The sequence below is a fragment of the Odocoileus virginianus genome, chromosome 7, assembly GCF_023699985.2.
Source record: "Odocoileus virginianus isolate 20LAN1187 ecotype Illinois chromosome 7, Ovbor_1.2, whole genome shotgun sequence".
NCBI classification, from domain to species: domain Eukaryota; kingdom Metazoa; phylum Chordata; class Mammalia; order Artiodactyla; family Cervidae; genus Odocoileus; species Odocoileus virginianus.
In genome coordinates, this window is record NC_069680.1 from 25,757,458 (window position 1) to 25,779,842 (window position 22,385).

The 22,385-nt window shown below is 50.9% G+C and overlaps 1 long non-coding RNA gene across 1 annotated transcript; it reads right to left on the reverse strand.

The window, feature by feature from the left end:
* Nucleotides 1–8,439: 8,439 nt before the first annotated feature.
* LOC139035908 (uncharacterized) lies at nt 8,440–20,737 on the reverse strand. Its single transcript, XR_011488559.1, has 3 exons — nt 20,035–20,737; nt 19,528–19,718; nt 8,440–11,427 (listed from the first exon to the last, which is right to left on the reverse strand). It is a non-coding gene; the product is annotated as an uncharacterized lncRNA (long non-coding RNA).
* Nucleotides 20,738–22,385: the final 1,648 nt, after the last annotated feature.

A 22,385-nucleotide genomic window follows, 5' to 3' on the forward strand; every position in this document is an offset into this window, starting at 1 on the left:
TGTTCCCATCCTGAACCCCTCTCCCTCCTCCCTCCCCATCCCATCCCTCTGGGTCGTCCCAGTGCACCAGCCCCGAGCACCCTGTATCCTGCATCGAACCTAGACTGGTGATTTGTTTCACATATCATAATTTACATGTTTCAGTGCCATTCTCCCGTATCATCCTGCCCTCACCCTCTCCCACAGCCCTCCTGGTTTAGACATTTGCTGGAACAGCTCTCAGAACTCAGGGGCACACTTCTGCTTATATTTGCCAGCTTATTATATGATAAAAGATACAGATGAACATCCAGAGGGGAGAGATGTGTGAGGCAAGATTTGGGGAAAGGGGCAAGGAGTTCCCATGCCCTCTGGGCACACCAGCCCCCCAGCTTGCCCACGATCTCAGCAGCCCAGAAGCTCTCCCCCACCACTAGGAATCTGATGGAGGTTTCTCACATAGACATGATTGATTGTTAACTCACACTCCAGCACCTTCTCCCCTTCCTGGAGCATGGGGGAAGCGGATGGGAGCTGAAATTTCCAAGCGTCACAGCTTGGTCTTTCTGATGAGCAGCTCCCATCCTGAAGCGATCATCTCATTTAGAGCTAAAGACACACGAATCACACAGCAAATTCTAAGGCTTTTAGAAGCTCTGTGCCAGGAACCAGAGGCGGAGACCAGTACATATATTTTCTATTATTTCATAGAAATATCACTCCCTTCCCCGTGACAGAAATCAGGCCACTGTTGGTCCTGGAGTGACCACAGAGATGACCGCCTCTGGTCCTCTATGGGCCAGAAGAGGCTGTGTGGGGTGGTCCCCACAACCTCCAACCTTCCTACAGGACTCCAAGGAGCTTGCTGGTCTGGGACCTGGTGTCGCCCCAGGCTGAGGGCCCACCCCATCACCACACACCCCTGGGCTCACTCGGTTCCCTCAACTGTAAAGTGGGGCTCGTAACAGCACCATCCTCTTAACGAATTATGGAAGAATTAAATGAGACTTTCTTCTGATGCTTTGAACAGTGCCTGGCATAGTATGCCCTCGACAATGCTACACACTTCCTTGTTAGAACTATCTTCCTCAACATCATTTCTCTGCTTGCCAAACCAGAGAAATGGTTTCTCATCCATCATCATGTCCTTCCTCTGGACCCTGCAACAGGATCCAGGTCACTGTGCTACTCTATGGGGTCACAGCCTCTAAATCAGCCACCAAATGCCGTTACCCCACTGGCCTTGAGGGTGGGCCAATCTTAACAAGTCACTTTCAATAACTAGAACTCAGCAGAAGTGACGGGATGTCCCTTTAAGAAAAAGCAGAGACATTACTGACAAAGGTCCATAAAAGTCAAGGTTATGGTTTTTCCAGTAGTCATGGATGGATGTGAGAGTTGGACCATAAAGAAAGCTAAGTGATGAAGAATTGATACTTTTGAATTGCGATGTTGGGAAAGACTCTTGAGAGTCCCTCGAACTGCGAGGAGATCCAACCAGTCAATCCTAAAGGAAATCAGTCCTGAATATTTATTAGAGGGACTGATGCTAAAGCTGAAGCTCCAATACTTTGGCCACCTGATGTGAAGAGCCAAGTTCATTGGAAAAGACCTTGATGCTGGGAAAGATTGAAGGCAGGAGAAGGAGACAACAAGAGATGAGATGGTTGGATGGCACCACCTACATAATGGACATGAGCTTGAGCAAGCTCTGGAAGATAGTGAAAGACAGGGAAGCCTGGCGTGCTGCAGTCCCTGGGGTTGCAAAGAGTCGGATGACAGCAACTCAGCAACAGCAATTAAAAGGCTGCAGTGTCCATCTCTGTCTCTCTGATCACTCACTCTAGGGGAAGCCAGCTGCTACATCCTGGGCCAGCTTTAGGGGAGGCCCAGGTGAAATCTCCATTAAGTCTTGAAATGACTGCATCCCCAGCCAACACACCGACTGATCCTTGTGAGACTCTGGACTCACAGAAACTGGGATATAATGAAGAGACGTACCCCTGAGTTTGGGAGCACTTTGATACACAGTAGACATCTACAGAGTACTACTATATCTCGGTGAACCCCTAGTCATCATTCAGGACCCAGGGGAAATGCCACTTCCTCCATGAAGTCTACCAAAACACTTTGAACTCACTCCATTCTCAGTGTCTGCTTTAATGTCAGTTTATGGGACAGGCTTTCTCCCCCAGGGAGATTGCACATCCCTAGAGGGAAAGGACAGGTCTTAATCCTACCTGGATTTTCTGGGCCCTGTCACTCAGCTAGTCCTCAGTCAGAGTTTATTTTAAAAAATAATAACTTAAGCAACAACCACCACCCAACAGGCCTCCAAGTTGCACACTTAGCCTTTTGTTCAAGGTCTTCTTGGATGCTTCGTCCAAGGTCACATACTAGCCAGCCAGGACTTGGGCCCAATTCTCTCTTCTCTCTCCCAGAGGATATCACAGCACTTCCCAGTGTTACAGCACTTCTCAGCTCACATCAGGGCACACCTCACCCTTCACCCAAGCCAGCATACCCAGCCACCACCCACCCCTGGGTAAGAACATCCAGGGCCAGACTCGGGGGGCAGGAAGAAAGGGGCTCTGCTGCTTCACGTTCACTTCTGACTCAGTCACCTCCCAAAGTCCCTATCTGCCAATGCCATCACATTTTTTTTTGTCACCGTCACCTTTGCAAGTTAGGTTTCAACAAATGAGGTTTGGGGGACAAGGTAGCATATGACACACAGCCAGCCCATTCATGGCTGTCAGGATGGGCAGGGTCCTGAGGCTGAGGACATCATGAGTTGAATAGTGAACCCCCTCAAAAAAAAAAAAAAAGATAGTTCATAGTCTAGAACCTGTGATATAACTTTATTTGGGGAAAGGGTCTTTGCAGATGTGATTTGAGGATCTCACGATGAGATCATCCTCAATTAGGGCAGGATCTAAATCCAGCGACAAGGGTCCTTGCAAGAGAGAGAAGAGGGAAGACACAGGAAGAGATGGGATGATGTGGCCACGGGCCAAGGAACGCCGGCCACCACCAGCAGCTGGGAGAGGAGAAGGAGGCTCCACCCCCGAGAGCCTCCGGAGGGACCTAGCCTTGCTGACACCTAGATTTTGGACATCTGGTCTCCAGAACTGTGACAGAATAAACTTCTCTTTGTTTGTTTAAGTTTGTGGTAATTTGTTGCTGCAGCCCTGGTTTGCCAACACAACAACTTGTGTAGAGAAAGATGCTATTTTGGCAGCTCAGGTTCAGAGGCACTGGGGTCAGCAGTAATCGTGGTCCTATGGTTTCAGGGACCATGTCAGTGGTAGGTTGTCTCATGCTATTAATGGTTGGTTTTCCCCATTTGCTTCAAGTGATGGTTCTGGGGGAAATGGCAGGCATGACACATGCCCCACCCCAGTCAGAGGGGGGCATCTGGATCAGGCTCTGAGGCTCTGCAAAAGTTGGCCAGCAGTGTGTGTACGCAGGCGACACAGGTATACAGACTGCTGGCCCCTTGGGATCCCCGAGGCGGAAGCCCCCAGCCAAGGCCTCCTTCAGTTGCCCACAGTCCCAGCCACTTCCTGCTGTGTATGGGGCCTGCAAGTTGGGAAGCTGGAAGAAAGCTCTGCCCAGGCCAAGGATGGAGGGCAGGTTGGGGGCTGTGAAAGCTCTCAGCAGAGGGAGGCCTGCAGAGATATAGAGGTGAGGACCTAAAGGATGGGGGGCTATTAAGGGGAAAGGCAGAAGGCTGGAAGACCAGGGTGGACAATAGGCACAGTGAGTGTGAGGCAGAGAGGCAGAATGGCCAGGGAAGGACACTCTTCTGGATGTGGGAGGAACGAAAGCACGTCCCCACCTGGCGCCGGGCAGAGACAGGGACGCCAAAGAGCAAAGCCAGTGAGAATAAACACATCCAGAACTCTGGAGACTGGCGGGGTGATCAGGAAGCTGAAATCAGGAAGCCGTGATCAGGACTCCCGAAGTTAAGAGCCTGGAGTGGCGGGTCCTCAGCGTCCTCAAAGCTGTCTCCGCATCTTTGCCTCCAGGAGCTGGAAGAACGTTCCCTCAGCTGCCGCAGAAGTTGACTGGCTCTGACAACACCCCAGCGTCCAGGCTCGGTTTGTACCTCAGAGGCCGAGGAGACGGGAAGGGTTTCCGTCTCCCTGCTGAAATCGTGGGCACTTCCGCCCCCTGTGTTGTGTCTGAGCAGCTGTTGAAGACACTTTCCCCGGGACCAACTGCAGGCTGGTGACGCTGGCACCATGTGGGGCCACCTTCTTGTCCCCCGAGGTTTAACCAAGTCCAGGTTCACAAACTTGTTATGTCAAACCTTTCTGTTCATTTTCGCTTAAAATGGAAGAAAGCAGTGCTGGGTCAGCTGGAAAAAGAAAAAAAGCAAAACAAGGCAAAGCAACCCTGGCTGCCCCTTCAAAGCCCCTTTTTAGTGTGTGGGAAGCTGAATGCAGCAATTTCAAGGGTCTCAATTTCCGAAGTTTTCAAGTTTGCAGGAACTTGGTGTTCCTAGGAGCACTCCAGTCATTGACACAGGAGGGCAGATTCAATGACAGGTGACACTCACCCTCCCATACAAGGTGAATGGGGACTATTCTTTCTGCTGGCGTTCCCATCTCTGCCAGGTGCCAGGTGGGGACATCCTTTCCTTCCTCCCGCATCCAGAAGGCTCCCTCCCTGGCCAGGGATTATCTCCTGGAGGAGGACTTGGCAACCCACTCCAGCATTCTTGCCTGAAGAACCCCATGGGCAGAGGAGCCTGGCAGACTACCATCCATAGGGTCGCAGAGAGTCAGACTTCACTGAAGAGGCTTAGCATGCATGCACGCAAACTAGCAGTGATCGTTCCTGAATGGTGGGGTTTGGGATGGGTCCTCTCCAAAGGCCTCACAGGGACCCCCTCTACCCCATCAGCCCTTTCCAGGCTGATTGCGTAAACACAGTGGGTGTAAAATCACTTTCCAAAACCACATTGCCCAGTTCAACCTGCCAGGTGAAGTGACAACATTCCTTCCACCGGGCATCCTCCACCAGGGCAGCTGCTACCCACCCACACAAGTACCACCAAGGGCCAACATCAACAACACACCGGATCCGGAGTCAGCCCCAGAGAGCGAGTTTTCAGGAGAGAGGACCACAGTGAGGACCCCCACCCCTTCCAGAGGACCCAGCAAGGAGCAATGGGGTGGGGTGGGGGTGGTTCCCATGAGCTGTGGGGCTGAGACAATGTGGCAGGAACAGCCCCACCACCCCCACAGGGCACACCCGTGGCTTCGTTTTTTGTAAAAGGTGGCCCATATCTTGAGAAAATTACATGAGTCATCGTCTCACACAGGCTGGCACTGTAAAAATCCAGTCTCTTTTCTGAGACTCAGAGACTGCCAGACTTAGGCCCCTCCAGGGTTCATAGCAAGTCTCTTAGGGTGGGTGGTGGGTAAGGACATACCAGGTGGAGCCTTACTGAAAAATGAGCCTGGGGCTCCAAAGGCCTGGCAGGTCCTCAGCCACATGAGGGGCAGAGGAGCCACGGCCAGGACCCCATGGAGGGTCCGGCCCTGCATATCTGTGCAAAGCGTCTCCAGATGCTTCAGATGATTCGCACTGAAGGTAGGTGACTGGCCCATTTCAAAGATTAGGAAACTGAGGTCCACAGAGATTAGCAATGGGTGACACAGAGGTAAGAATCAGAGCCAGGACCGAGTTCCAGTTCTTTAAAGATCTAGGAAGTTATTCTCTACTTTGGAACCATGTCGCCCACTGCTGATAAAGCACGTTGGCGCTCTCAGAGATCCCTTTCTGTTGGCAAGTGTCTGCTTTCAATTCAAATTCAAATATGAGGAATTCCCTGGTGGTCCAGTGGTTAAGACTCTGCTCTTCCAGGGCGGGGGGTGTGGGTTTGATCCCTGGTTGCAGAACGTGCCACAACTAGGGTTCAGCGCAGCCAAAAAAAAATTAAAATATCAAAGCCTACGCAGCTGCTCACATGGCCCAGGTAGAGGGGAGATGGGTAGCCTGAGAAGCACCCTAGACCCCAATCGTGTGTCTTTCAAATTTGACTGCGTCCTTCCAAGAGGCTCCTCCTTCCAGCACCATGTAGGGCTTGGGACAGCCTGCCTGCCCCACTCCCCACCGGGACCAGTTCCAGTGTCCCCCATGTTTTCTCTGCTGATGAACCAAACAGAGGCCCTATCCACCCCTCTCTGAGCTTAGAGCTAAACAGAAAGATGAGAGGAAGTAAGCAAATGTCACCTCTGAGAGCAGGTGCCAGTTTGAGGCCCTGGGGACTCTCAGGAGACGCCTACCCAGACCTGAAAAGGGAGGGGCCATGCCCGGCACCTGCCAGACAAAAACACGTGATGGATGAGAAAAATGCCAGGCAGTGGGAAAGAAAGCCATTCTCAGGATGCTCTCAAGCCGAGTGCCAAGAATTCTGAAGGAAAGATTCTGAGTGCGGCAAACAACTAAGAATTAATTCGTAAGATAATTCCTAAAATAGGACTCGTGTCTTCCAGGAAACAAGGACTTTGTGGTAAACTCAGAGATGATCGGAACCTGGAGACTCCTACGTCCATCTGAGTCCCCACCCCCAACATTTGAGGAGAGGGGGTGAGGAGCTCCCGATCACCGCATTGCTCAGTCACAAAGTCGAGTACAACTGTCTGCGACCCCATGGACTGCAGCAACCCAGGCTCCCCTGTCCTTCACTATATCTCAGAGTTTGCTCAGACTCGTGTCCATGGAGTCAGTGATGCCATCCACAGGTGGGTCCAAACTCCCAGGTGAGAACAAGAAGCGCTAGCTAAGCCACAGCCCTGGGGGGCCTGGGGGGTGGGGGGCGGCGTGCAGCTGAGACGTGGCTGCTTGAGTGATCCTGCAGAGGAAGTAAAACAGTGGCATGAATGAACTGAGACGGTCCCAGGGGCTTGCAGAGAAATGCTGCAAGTTCTCTCCAGCTGATTATAACCTACTTACAGCAGGTGTAGGACTACAGTGATATTTTTAAAAAATAATAATTTCCCAGACTTATCACTGCATTCATAAACCCAGCCAGCTGTTCAGGGCACTGCTCCAAGGGAGGAAGGAAAAGTCCTACAGGATGTTACAATTTTATCCGCCCCCCCAAAAAAAAAAAACCATGCAGGAAGTGAATGAGTCTGAACATTGGCTCTGGGCTAAGGTGAGAAGGGACTCCAGTACCCTGGGAATGAGTGCCTGGCCTCGGGGGCAGAAGATCCAAGCACTGACTGGACTGCCACTTCTAAGCCCCCATTTCTTCACCTGCAGGACTGGGGTAACAGTGCCGCCTTAAACACCACTTGACTGTGAAGATTACATTAGATGAGGCATGTAAAAGTGTGCTTTGCAAATAAATAAATATATTATGTGTGTGTGGGTATATATATATATGTATATATGTGTATATGTGTGTATATGTGTATATATATGTATATGTGTATGTGTGTGTGTGTGTGTGTGTGTGTGTGTGTGTGTATGTATGTATATGGCACACAGCATGTGGGATCTTAGTTTCCAGACCAGGGATCAAACCCATGTCCCTTGCATTGGAAGCACAGAGTTTTAACCAATGGACAAGCGAGGAAGTCCTAGAAGGCCTCTTTAAATAAGAAATTGTATCTCCAGAGATAACAATGAGAACTGAAACAAAATACAGTGACCCAGAAGCAGGGCCAACAGAGACTTCACATCTTTCCCAGAATCTGAGGACCTGACTTTAGACCCCAGCCTCAGTATGCCAGCTATGCAAGCTTGAGCATCATCTTCCTCATTTAGAAATCAAGGAGGTGGGAACTGGGAAGCCTCCAGGGCCCCATCTAAGCCAAAAGTTACATCAATCTGTACCCTGTGCTACCTGGAAAAACTTCTGAGGAAAATGCATCAAGTATCATTTCCTTTGAGGGACTTGCCTAGTGGTCCAGTGATTAAGAAGCCACCTGCTAATGCAGGGGACATGAGTTCAATCCTGGGTCCGGAAAGATCGCACATGCTGCGGGGCAACTGAGCCCATGGACCACAAATGTTGAGCCCATGTGCCACAACAGAAGCTTGCCCACCTCAGAGCCCATGCTCCACAGCAAGAGAAGCAACAAGAACTTAACACAGTCAAAAACAAATAAATACATTAATTTTTAAAGTGTTATTTATTATTTTTAAAGTATTATTATGATTTCCATTGAAATCATGATGAGCTAGCTAAAATTGCTTTACACGTTTGCTTTGCAATCTCTTTTGTCCTTCTACCCCATCTCTATCTGCTGGAGCATTGTCTACTATCCACCTCGAGGAACCAAACAATGTAACTAATAAAGTAAATTGACTGAGAGATGCCGCATGTTGTATCCTCAGCTGTTATACAAATGATGGAGCATTTGTAAAAAAAAAAAAAAAAAAAACTTGTACTTACTTATCCAGAAAGATAACTCCTCTAAATTACAAAGAGCAGAAACTGTACAAACCATTCTCCAAAACCACAAAATCCAATAAAACCTAGGCTGGAATGCTGAAAGTCTGAAAAGCAAAATAGATGGATAGATACATGGATAGACAGATAGACAACCCAGTTGAAATCTAAAAGAGCCTTTCTTTTGGGTTCAGAAAATGAACTATAAATACAACAGAGAATTAAAATATGACTTGTCGAAACTTATCCCATACCTCTGGAGGCAAATTCATAATATAAAGAGGTCTTCATTATTAAAACAGCACAGTTTCCACTTCTGGGATGACTGAGAGAGTAATTTCATGGAAGAAGTGAAGCTGGCAAAAACTATTTTGTTTAAAAAAAGACAATTTAAAGTCTCTGGGAGCTGCCCTAAGGGCATATGACAAACAAAGAAACATTTACTCGAGAAAATCTACTAAAATTCGGTAAGAACAGCAAGTCTGTGGCATTTCAACTGCACCCTGCACTCTCCCTCTCCACTCCCGCTCAGCCTCACAGAAGCTTCACTCCACATGCGTGTGGCCAAGCAATCAGAGCTCCCCGACCCCTCAACTCCTAACCAAGGCTTACATATCTCATCAGGAGGGACTGGCCACCAGCATTTCTCATTCCCCCAGCTCCGAGTTGAAAAGGCTAAGTTCCTGGTGGGTGTGCTGCAGAAACCAGTACTAGAGAAATACAGCACCACACTGGGAGAGCTGGAGAACTCAGGTTTATTAGTCCAGCACCCAGACGAGTTCACACTCCAAGCTCTGAGCCCCGAACAAAGGGTTGCAGTTTTTAATACCCGGACAGGCAGGATTAAGCGGGTCTGTGGGTTCGCAGGGGCTGGGCAATTTAAAGAGCAGCACAAGGGAGATAAGCTCCAGCTTCTAGTTTTATAAGGCCCCACTTTCTGAGACCTACGCGATCCAGACTTTGCTAGGAGCAAGCTGAGTTACAGAGGCAGAAGCAGCAGGAGGTTATGTAAAATTTTAGTTTTCCTCTTCAAGCGTGTCATGGGGCAGAGACTCAGCCCGAGCAGGGCAGCTAAGAGGCCTGGGGCCCCAACCCCTCACCCCAGCTCACTCCTGGGCCACAGGTTCCAAGGAAGAGACACGCTGAGGACTGCCTCCAAAAGTAAAGAATTGCTCAGTGGAAATGAGGTCCATGAGAAAAGAAGGCTCTCTGAAGTGCTCCCAAAAGAACTGAACTTATTTAAAACAGAATGTGAGGAAGTTCACGCCTAAGGGCACTCTTGAAAACAACAGCCCCTCTTTATTAAGAACAATAAGCTAAACCCAAGCTAGATAGTTCACCAGAGAGAACCAGAGAAAGAGACAGCCAAGAAGAACCCTCCTGAGCTCCAAACAAACCTTGAAACTGGCCTCAAAATCTACCGCTGCCTGATTTTAACTGGATCAGACTATGGAGGGATTTAAGTCTCTGGGCATTTTTTAAAACAATAGACAATCAGCAAGTGGATCTCTTAACCTCCTGCTGGACCGGGTGTATTACCATTTGAAGCAAACAGCTTACAGGGAAATCAGGAAAAGACACAATCAGACCACTGTCATCCCAGAGTCCTGGGCTCAGGTTCCTGCCCAAGGCTGCATTCTCTGAGGACAAGGAAGCCTCTGAAATTGATGGTGGTGGACGCACAACTCAGAGAATATACTAAAAACCATCAAGCTGTGCACTTAGCTTTCTTAAAAATGCTATTGGAGTGTAGTCGATTTATACTGTTGTGTTAGTTTCAGATGTTCAGCAAAGGGACTCAGTGACACACACTCATATATTCATTCTTTCTCAGATTCTTCTCCCACGTGGGTTATTTCAGAATATTGAGTAGAGTTCCCTGGGCTAGAGCTGTGCACTTTCGATAGATGAACTATATGGTAGATGAATTGCGTTAATAAAACAGGAGTACAAAAAGTCAATGACCTCCATATCCACCGCAATATTATTTCAAAGAATCTGGTCTTAAGAAAACAATGCAATGGAAACAAAACTAAATGACTTGGACAATTGAAACAATGATGGAATTAATTTTTGGACATCTTGCCGCTCCTGTTTCCCTTTAAAACAGTCCAGATTTCTGCCAAATGGTTTCAAGTGCTCCCTGAAAAAATCTCATTTCGAAAGATCTTCTCTTTTTTTTTTTAATTTTTTTTTTAACACCAAAAACATGTTGTATTGGGTATAGCCAGTAGACAAATGTTGTGGTAGTTTCCAGTGAACAGAGAAGGGACTCAGCCGTACAAATACATGTATCCATTCTCCCCCAAACCCTCCTGCCCTCCAGGAGGGCACCCAACTTTGAGCAGAGTTCCATGTGCTATACAGCAGGTCTTCGAAAGACTTTCTCTCATTTGACTCTTCACCTCTGGATGGGAGGTCCCGGGATGCTCCCAGGAGAGCATCCATTCCTTCAGGTCCCTGCCCTGAGTCCTCCGTGCCCTGAGTCATTCCGTATCAGGTGCCCCATGGGTGGGGCTGCCCATCCTGGGTTTTGAAGCTCCACCATCAATACGGCTCACATCCTGATGTGGTACAAGAGCAGGAGCCCAGACAGCCTGAAAGAAGCCAGCAGTCAGCTCCAAAGGTTTCTGATCAGATCCCAGTCCTGGGAAAGAACCTCATTTTCCCAAAGATCCTTTTGACTAGGTCACCACCACCATGACTGTGTGATCAGAGGGACATGGAAGCTACCTGCCTGAAGAAGAAATTCTCTCATTCAGGAACCTCAGGTCCATTGGACTCTGCCACTTGCCAGGCAGGGCTCTTGGCCTCTCTGACCCTCAGTCTCCTCATCTGTGCAATGGATGTACTATCATAAGAATTAAGTCAAATATTGTGCGCGGGAGAACTTTGGATTTCTTCCTTTCTTCCTGAACTGTCATAGGCCAGGAGCTCACACCAGTCCATCTCCTGTCCATTCCCTCAGCCAGCTTTGCTCCTGTTGAGGAGGGGGACATTTTCCTCTTCCCGTCTAGGTTCTTCTGACTGGTCTAGAAATTAAATTGACATGAGAAAGTTTAACAGGAGAAAATCAAGCAAAAGTTTAATAACATGTATACATGGGAGAGGCTTCCCAGGTGGCGCTGGTGGTAAAGAACCCACTGCAGGAGACAAAAGCGACATGGGTTCCATCCCTGAGTCAGGAAGATCCTCTGAAGGAGGGCATGGCAACCCACTCTAGCATCCTTGCCTGGAGAATCCCATGGGCAGAGGAGCCTGGCGGGCTACAGTCTATTGGGTAGCAAAGAGTCGGACACCACTGAAGCATGCACGCACACATTCATGGAAGAGACCCCAGGAAAAGTGAGCAACTCACCAAAACAGCCAAAGTCCTCACTTTAAATGCCGCCTTTAACTAAAAACAGCTGAGGGTGTTTGGGGGTGATGGCTTGAGACTGAATGGGAGGAAAGCAATTCACATGGAGTTGGGAAATCAAATGTTTAGTAAAGAAATGTTTGCCGGACCAAGCAGAAACAATGGACATAGAGTGGACTCTGATCTCTAAATGTTTCCCCTCCACACCCAGTCCATATTCTCTGCAGATGTCTCTGGTGATCGCTCTATTACTATAATAGACCTTTTATCTAAATTCTTCAGACATTTAGGGTGAAAGTAAGTTTCTTTCCTGAGTCTTTTGGGCCTTGATCATTTTCAGCATGAAAAATAATCAACATGCCAGAGACATTTAGGGGTGACCAATTTTGTTCCCTATTCTCCAAGCAGTCACATACAGATGTGAGAGTTGGACTATAAAGAAGTCTGAGTGCCCAATAATTGATGCTTTCAAACTGTGGTGCTGGATAAGATTCTTGAGAGTCCCTTGGACTGCAAGGAGATCAAGCCAGTCAATTCTAAAAGGAAATCAACCTTGAATATCCATTGGAAGGACTGATGCTGAAACTGAAGCTCCAGTACTTTGGCCACCAGATGTTGAAAGCAAACTCATTGAAAAAGACCTGATGCTGGGAAAGACTGAGGGCAGGAGGAGAAATGGTATGAGATGGTTAGATAGCATCACTGACTCAATGTACATGAATTGGAGCAAACTCCAGGAGATGGTGGAGGACAGGGGAGCCTGGCATGCTGCGGTCCATGGGATCGCAAAGAATCACACATGGCTTAGGACTGAACAACAGCAACACTCCAAACAGACTCAATTTCATGCTTAGAGGTGGCCTGGGTTCCAGAGAACCCCAGGGCTTCCAATCAAAGGCTGCTTGGTCTGACTTTAACTTAAATTGAACCAAAGGTGAGTGACCCAGAAAGTAACCATCACATCCAATAAGATGGACAGAGAACTTCAGGCCCCTGCCTCTTAGGTCTGCTGTCTGCATTATGGAACCCAACCTGGTAGACACAGCGGGACTGGCGAGAGGTGATGGATGCCAGGTACTGGATGCCCTCGACTAAACCCATACGCCCTGGGGTTTATAAACCAGCTTCTGGAGAGCTTCTCTGAAAACCAAAGCTCTTGGCCAGGTGGGAGGAAAATCATCCAGAGTCCAGCCTGAGACGCAGCAACCCTTCCGTCATCACTCCCCACCTGTACCCGCCTCGTCCAGCAGGCTGTTTAGCTGCCACTCGCCAGTACTCTCTGGATTAAGCAGCAAGGCGCAGAGGCATTCCAGGAGCCCACCCAGAAACGTCACCCTGGCAAAGCCCAAGTGCCACCAGAGAATGTGGGCGGCAGGGTGGGGGTGGGGATTAGGCGACAAGATAATGTCCAGGTCACATCTCCTGCTGCTGATGGCAGGCAGACACTGTGCCCTCAGACCCGGCCGCTGGATAAAGTCGAAGGCAGCCGCTTCCCCAGGGAGATCCTGTTTCCACTCCAAGGGCATCAGTCCTGCAGTCAGCATGTTCCCTGTCTACACAGAGTGAAAGGACCCACACCAGAGCGTGGCACATCCGCACAGTCAGGGCCAGAGAACTCATGGCCTTGAAGTGCATGAGGACTACCGGGGAAGGTGAGGTCCCACCAGGATGGGAAGTCTTTGGCCTTCTGATGCTTTGGCTACTCTGGGGCCTCCTCCCTCTCTCACTGGGGGCTCCTCCCTCCTCTGACTGTCAAGGATTGAATCATGCCTCCTCTCCCCCCCAAGAAGATATGTTGACATCCCAATCCTCAGTACCTGTGAAGTTGACCTGATTCAGAACTAGGGTCTTTGCAGGTGGTTCCAGTGGAGTTTTAAGATGAGGACCGGGGTAGGCCCTTCATCCAATATGACTGGTGTCCTTGGAAGAAGAGAGATTGGACACAGAGACACACAGGGAGGATGCCATGTGACAATGGGGACCACAGCAGCAGACCAGGGACAGCGGACCTCCACTGAGGGTGAGGGAGGTGAGAAAGGATCCTTCTCAGAGTCTCAACGGAGCATGGCCATGCTGACATCCTGACTTCTCACTCCTAGACTACAGGGCTCAACACGACTCTCTCACTGGGCCCCAGCATGAACCTCCTTCTACTTATTTCTACTTTCCCAGCAACAGGAAGGAAAAAAACAACTTGAATCTGAAAAGCAAAGGGAGAATTCAGAAGCCAAGAGGTTGGATTCCTGTTGTCTTAAGCCACCCAGTATGTGGGGCTTTCAACCACGAGTATTCATTGGAAGGACTGATACTAGAGCCAAATCTCCAACACTTTGGCCAATTCATTAGAAAAGACCCTGATTCTAGTAAAGATTGAAGGCAGGAGGAGAAGGGGACAACAGAGGATGAGATGGCTGGATGGCATCACTGACTCAACGGACATAGGTTTGAGCAAATTCTGGGAGACAGTGAAGGACGGGGAATCCTGGCGTGCCACAGTCCATGGGGTCACAAAGAGTCGGACACAACTGAGCAACTGAACAAAAATGTGTGGCTTTGCTGCAGCTAATATGGGCCCCCAATTCTGAAGGCTAAACCCAACCACCACCTCCAGCCACCTCCCGTGGAGGGAGAGAGAAGGGGGCATCCTTGCTGGAGAAGAAGGTCAGATGGGGGTGGGGGAGGTGGTCCAGGGGTGCGCAGGACAAGGGAGGGTGGGCACAAGGGAGAAAGACATGGGGGTGCTGTCTCCTGGCAGAGAGGGGCCCCAGGAGAGTGGAATCAGGTCAGCAGAGGAAGCCTCCAATCCTTTCCAGCTGTAGGCCCTAAAATGCCTGGGCCTAGAATCGAATCAAGTCTCCTCTCTGCTCTTTGGAAACTTTAGAGCCCCCAACACACCTATTTCCTGTCTCAACATATATATTTGATCACCCAGTGTCCTGCCTAACCCCAGACTATAAATGACTACCCCACCCACAGCCAAGCTTACGCTGGGCTCAAGGCGACTCTCACTGGGTCTAGCCTGAATCTCCAGTTCAGGAGAATTCCAGTCGTTTCTACTTTTCCAGCAGTGAAAAGGAAAAAAACAACTTGGATCTGAAAAGCACAGAGAGAATTAAGAAAGTGCCTCAGCTCCAGGCATCTTTTTTTTTTTTACCACTAACCGGGCAATGAATAATTTATAGCCAAGAATGTTTGTGGGGGGGATAAAACTGTTGACAAGTCAAGAAAAACCTCTTAGCAGCCTAACAGAGGAATCCATCTTCAAGAAACACGTTTCAAATGCATAGTTTGTGAAGATGCTGGTTGAAGTTGCTTCCTTTCTCCTTTTTTTTTTTTCCTTTTTTTATCTATATGGAAATCGGTGGGTGCTGAAATATGTTTCACTTCAGCACGAACTAGGGCTGAATGATAGCCCAAGCAAGAATTAAATCATCGCTTCATACTGCAAGAAATAAACACAGAGCTGGGCAGAGACCCATGGCGCCCACGGCGGGTGGAGAGCAGGAGCTTATGCGAGCTGAACAGAGGCGTTGGTATTCTAGGCAGGACTGCATGGGAGCAAAGGGGTGGTGGATCTGGGAGAAGTTCCTGGGGGAGGTCCCCAAGCCAAGCGGTGGTGATTACAGATTTGCAAAGCGCAGGCATCCTCCCCAAGTCTTCCTAGATCTGGGCATCACAAGGATACGGCAAGGACTTCGTGGCAACAGGGCTGGACGGATGACAATACGCTGAATGACCTGACAGCTACAGGGTCAAGCCTGTATTAAGCATTCACCATGTTTTAGGGCCAAACTCCTCCTGGAAATGCTGTTGCTCTGCCCTGATTACTGTGTCGCCCTCTCGCGGCTCCAGCAGGGCCACTTGGGGGCCAAACCTCCAGGAGGTCTTAAAACGCTGCTGAATGCCACACGAGTACAGATGGTAGAACCTGGCCTTGAACCTGGGTCTCACCCTCAGCCTCATTCATCTCCCATGGTCTTAGGGAGGCTGACTTGGTTTTCCAGAAGCTGGCAGGTATTAGGAGCCCCTCTCATATTCTCAGTGGCCCCCACTACCTGCTCTGGGCTCCTGGCTGACCAGGGTTCGAGAGGTAGGCTGAGACGCAAGTCTAGACCACAGCCAAGCAGCTCCCCTGGGGCCAGCAGCAGCAAGGCCGGCACCATTCATGGTGACTGTATTACTAAGCTACTGCTGGGTAACGAATGACTCCACTCCCAGCAGCTTTAAAGCAACAAGCGTCTGTTACTCAAGGTTTCTGGGCACCAGGAACCCAGGAACAGCTTGTCTGAGTCCTTTAGCTCAGGGCCTCTCACGGGGTGGAAACAACGTGTCTGCTGGGGGCTACGGTCACTTCGAGGTTCAACTCGAAGTTCGCTCACAAGGTGCCATTTTTCACAAGGTGTTGGATTCATGGTCTCCTCACTGGCTGTTGCCTGGAGATGTCTCTCAGTTCTTGGCTCTGGGGCCCCTCCACAGGGCGCCCCACAACGTGGCACCCAGCTTCCCTCAGAGCCAGCTAGAGAGTCCCGGCTGATGGAAGTCAGGGGCTCTTGTAACATACTCTCCAAGTGACGCCCCATCAGATGAGCCGGGTAAGCTTTCAACCAGGGGCCTTCCCGCTGCGCTGTGGGAAGCGCCGCCTTCCTGCGTCTGGGAGGACTCGGCCTGTTAAGTGCACGGGTGTGTGCACCGCACCGCACCGCCCCGGGCGGTGTGTCGGTCACCTGAGCAGCCTTGTAACTGGGACCGGGGGAGAGGCTTGGTCCCCTCGGTCCTTCCTTCTTCCCCTGCTTCACCTGATGGAGAGCAGGCCTTTCAGCCCCACAGCTTGGCATGGTTAGCCTGGAGGGCCCCACTCCATGGGCTTGTCTGGGGTGTGCTCTCCGCAAAGAACGAGGTGTCCCAGCCCGGGACACAGCGTAGCCCAAGGAGGAGGCAAGGCGGAACCAGAACAGGGCAGGGAGGAGCTGGGGAGGTGGAAAAGAAGAGAGCCCTGGGGCTGGCCCTAGGGGCCCCCGAAGGCAGCCCCCGCTGGAACCAGGGAGCAGGGCTCGAGCTCAGGCGTTCTTCCCATCAGCAGCTCCTTCGTGGCATCTTTCTGTCCCCCCGCCACTCCAGCTCTCCATGGGACACCCTATAAGGTGAAGTGATTTGGGACCCACAGAGATTTGGAATTGGGTAGATCTGGGACAATGGTATTTTTGTTTTAGTATTTCACCACTCATTTGGATGCAAACCAGGTTTAAAAACCTATACTCTGAAGGCAAAGCAACTATCCAACCCCAATCTTCTGATACAATCCCCATTTCACAGAACTTAGCAATGAAGGTAATGTATACAAAAATGGGAATCATTCTGTTTTTCTGCTTGTCAAGTCCTTGTGAAAGTGAAAGTTTTAGTCGCTCAGTGGTGTCCGATTCTTTGCAACCCCATGGGCTTCAGGCTCCTCTGTCCATGGGGATTTCCCAGGCAAGAATACTGGAGTGGGTTGCCATTCTCTTCTCCAGGGGATCTTCCCAACCCATGGATCGAACAGGGTCTCCTGCACTGCAGGCAGATTCTTTACCATCTGAGCTACCAGGGAAGCCCTGTTAAGCCCTCAATGTAAATTAATTTACATATTTTAAAATTTGTTAACAAACCTTGTGATCCAATTTGGGGTCTTGCAATGCTCCACCACTGTACACCAAGGGTTTCTTGATTGGTAAAAAGAAAATGAAGAAGTTCAGCTTCAGGAGGATTCCCAGAATGAGCCATTATAATGGCCTCTTCCAAAACGGCTTTACATTGATCCTATTCATTAATTTCTTCTCATTTCACTTCATGTATAATGGCTTCAGAGTCTACAGAACAAGCTAGAGAATTCCGCCTGAATATCTGATCTCCTATTGGACATCAGCAAGGATGATGTCTGGTGTCTGTGCTGGTCTTAGTCATATTTCAAGGTGTGTTCTCATCCTCTCCTCTAGACTAGCCTTGCATGACAGCGAATGCTATTTCATCACTATTGCTGTTCAGTTGCTAAGTTGTGTCAACTCTTTGTGACCCCATGGACTGTAGCCCGCCAGGCTGCTCTCTCCATGAGATTCTCCAGGCAAGAATACTGGAGTGGGTTGTCATTTCCTTCTCCAGGGGATCTTTCCAACACAGTGATTGAACCTGTGTCTCCTACAATGGCAGGTGGATTCTTTACCGCTGAGCCACAGGGAAGCCCATCAAGGTTTTCTTACTGTTACGCTCCTCCTGCTGGGGGCAAAACCTGACATGCAGGAAGCACTCAGGGATCAGTCCACTTGTGACCCCTGTTGGGACTCCTTGGACACCCACTGCCTGCTTACCGTGTAACCAGGCAATGCCTAACCCCTGAGCACACATGAGACCCTCTGAGGAAAGAGGCAGCCACAGTCCCACCCCCACCGCTTCTGACGGTAAGCCCTGGGGGCTGGCCTGTGTGCCATCTGTGCGGCAACTCGGGCCTGGTGAGAACACAGTCCCGCCAGGAGGTGGCTCAGGGCACAGAACACCCCGCCCCATCATTCCCTCCAGATGCCCGCAGGTGGCGGACACCACCCGGATGGCTGTGTACTATGCTGAGTCGCTTCAGCCGAGCCCCATGCTGTGCAACCCTATGGACTGAAGCCCGCCAGCCTCCTCTGTCCATGGGATTCTCCAGGCAAGAATACTGGAGTGGGTTGCCCTTCCCTTCTCCAGGGGATCCTCCCGACTCGGGATCACACCAGCATCTCTTATGTCTAACCTGCATTGGCAGGCGGGTTTTTTTTTTTTGCACGCGGGTTTTTCACCCCTAGCACCACTGGCCAGCAAACGCTGCATAGCCAGAGACCTTATGAGCGGCCATGGTTTCTCCAGCTGGCCCCGGGAGGAGCTCTCCTTCCCCAGAGGCGGCCTCCGGACCTCAGACCTTCCCCACAGGCCGGGGCCCATCCCATGCTGCAGGTGGCTCATCCTCATGGTCACGGCCTCGGGCTGCCCTTGAAATGTCCGGAAAGGAAATTTTCCCCTTGGCTGGAGGGGAAGTCAGGGCAGATCCTCTCCGAAGGTTTGTCCTTGATCCTCGTCTGACCTTCATCCAAGCGGCCGAGCTCAGCGCACCCTCCAAGGGCAAACAGGACCTCCTTCCGTCTTGCCGCCACACCCACCCCAGGACCAGGTCAGCCTTCTGCCTGACTGTGTCCAGAACTCTCCAGGCCCTTCCAAGCTGGGCCCTTGGCTTCTTAAGACACTCTCCATGTGAGAAGCTTCTACCTTTCTATAAAGGACCTGCCGCGGTCAGGGCGCCAAGTCACAGAAGACGTGTGACACAGGGCACCCACGGGGCCCCACAGTCAAGGGTCTCACCTCCAGCAGACAACGGGGCGCGCACGTCAACCCTTCCCCATGGCCTCCTCCCTTGAACGTTCTCCCGGGAGCCCATCAAATGGAAACCCTGGATCTGAGGCAGAAAAGCCTCTTCGGAGGTTAATAGCGAGTGGATAGAGCAATAAAAGTAATGCTTTAATTCTTCAAGGATGGCTAAACAAGCTGCTGTTTACCAAAGTCTTAGTGGATAATTACTAACAGATAATTACGACAAGCTGCCGGATTGCAGCTGCCCCAGAAACGGCCACAGCCCCAGCCCGCACAAATCCCTTTCCGGGAAGGACCCAGGCAAGACTCTTCTCTGCCCTGTCCTCCTAGTCCCTCGCTGGCTCTGCCATCCCTGGAAAGCTCCCCTGGGTAACTCTCTCCCCAGAGGTGCCCTCGACGGTTTTACCTGGGCTCCTCAAACGGCCTGTTTCCCGGTCCTTCTCCAGGCAGCGGACAAGAGGCAGTGGGACTTGGGCTCTAGCAGCACAGCCCTGGGACAAGCTTTAATGGAGGGCTTCGGTCTGGGAAGGTGGAGGGCACGCTGTGGTTGGTTTTTAAGGAACACTGGTCACCTGCCCAGGAAATTGGTCCCAGAGCCTGAGAAAAGGAAGGAAGGAAGTGTGTAACCCAGACAGAAAGCAGGTCTCATGGGGCCTCCCCTGTTCTCAGCCCAAAACGTCACTACACCTCCCACCCTGTGCCTCTTACCCCTACTCCAAACACCCCACCCCTCCTCCCACAGAGAGCCCCCCACCACTATTCCTCCAAATCCCCCCAGCCACAGGTGCGCCCGCCCCCCAGCTGTAGGACAACAGCAGCCCCCAAATAATATCATGACCGCTGTGGTTCCTCAAGCTTGTCCCTGGGAGGAGTTCCCCAGCCCTGCCGAGGGTCTCCAGACCGGAGGCCTCACCCGCTCGTCCTGCAGTCACAGGGCCCAACAGATTCTGCAACACACTCATGTTCATGGCCATTCCTGGGGCTGCCCCTGCCCTGGCATCAGCGCCATCCAGGTGAAGAAGATATTCTCCATGGTCATGATCGTTGGTCATAGTCATCTTCACGGTCATGGTTAGGGGCTTTTCCTGCCCTGGGATTAGGTCCTACCTGCAAGTAAAGATAGTCTCTGTGGTCCTGGCCATTGGTCAAGGTCATCTTCAAGGTCCTGCCTAGAGGCTGTCCTTGACCTGGGTGGAGATGTCCTTTATTGTGGTCCAGTCCAGGCCATCAGCTCCATTCTTCCATGTCCTGTGAGACCCATTCCTTCAGCTGCAGAGACAGGGAGCACCTGTGCCCAAGTGCCTCCATCCTGCGGCAGGCCGCTCCAGGAGAAGTGTTCCCCCACACCAGGCCAAAAGTGGACCCTTGACCTGTGGAAAAAATGCCACAGTCTTAAAGAGCACGGGACAGTCCTTCCTTTTCCTCTCACAAGGCTTCAAACTTCAAGGCTTCTTAGGACTTCCCTGGTGGTCCAGTGGTTAAGAATCCTCCTGCCAATGCAAGGTACTCAGGTTTGATCCCTGGTCCGGGAACTAAGATCGCACATGCTGCAGGGCAAGTGAGCCCATGCACCAAAAACACTAAAGGCCACATGCTCAGGAGACTGCATGTCACAACTAAAGAATCCATGGGCTGCAACAAAAATCACACATGACGCAATCAAAAGCCCACATGCTAGAACTCAAGACCCAACACAGACAGAGAAATGAATAAATCAGAAATGTTTTATAAATGCTCTCTATGTCCCACACAAAGTCTACTTCCCTCCAGGCAGAATGTATGACCCTCGGCCATTTCTCCAACGCCAGAGATCCAGGTGTCCTTGACACCAGGGTCATGCTCCATGAACAGACAGCAGCCTGGTCTGTCTCCTGTGGGGATACTGCCCAGATGAACTGATGGGTCTAACACGGAGGGGTCTGACACAGCTGCAGGACCACCCCTCCCAGCCCAGGCCCTGCCCACCTGCTCCTTCTCCCAGTGGCTTCTGTCCTGCTGATGACAACCAGGACACTGACTCTCTTAGGAAGAATCAGATGCCAGTGACCAAAGCCTACCAAGTCAGTTCACAAAAGGTGGACTCTAACACGAGGCCTGAGAATGTATCAAGGAACTAAGGGCGGAAAGTGAAGGCAAGGAATGTAGTGACCCAAGGCTGGCTGGGATAAGTCAGTGGCCTTCTCCAGCCCCAGCCCAGCCCAACCCATGGCTGCACAGTTTCTCATCACCCCTCGCTGGTCAGCAGATTCTACGTTCCTCCCTCTCCTCCAGATCCCTCTTCTCTGCTCCTGCTCGAACACTCAAACATGGCTGCCCACCTCCAGGGCCACTATCCATCTCTGGTCCCAATCCCAGACTCTTGGAGGGACGAAGCTGATGAGCTCATCCTGCCACAAGACAGGATCTCCTTGGATCAAGTCCCCATTCTGGTCCAATCAGTTTAGGAGAGGCCAGCCCCAGTGTTTAAATATGCCCTGGGCACCTACCCAGGGGAGGGAGTGGGTGAGCAGACCCACCCCTCCCCTAGGAACTTGCTACCTGTGCCACTGACCAACTCCTTCTATCTCTGTGGTACTGTACTCACAACTGGACCTGATGCAGAGCTTGTCCCCTTGTTCCTGACTCTTTTCCTGTTCTAAGACTGTCCCCCCTTCATCAACCAATGGGGTCTTGTTTTAATCCAGCTCTGGCTTCTAATATAGATGATCTTCCTCTGTCCTTGGGCTGTTCAAAATTTGATGCCTGTGCCTCCTGGGTCCCCATCTAAGCCAATAACCACCAGACCAACCCAGGCTGAATGGGCATTGGTGGAATGACCTTGGGTTCTTGCCTTGGGCTCTGGTGGCTGGAATCTAACCAACTGGATTACAGACAAGTTTCCTGCATCGGCTTCCCCTGCCGCCCCTGCCCTGGCTGGGTCTTTCCTGCCCCAACCCTGCCCTCTGATAACCACACCGCCCCCACACCCCAACCTGACTCCCAGCCCCAGCACATCAGGGCTCCAGTCCCAGCCTGTAGCTGGCAGCCCTGGCCCAACCCCTCCTGAAGACATGGAGACACGTCACGGCCTCAGAGCCTCTCTGTGGAACCTTCCTGGACGGCAGAAAGAACACACATTTCTGCTTGAATTATTTTGACACGAAACACCGCTGAGCAGGCAGCCGGGGCTCTTCCTTCCAGAGGCAGCCCTGTGTGACAGACTGGTTGAGCATGATACCACCTGGACAGGAAGTCCTCATCAGGGATGCTTGGCCGGCCACGGGG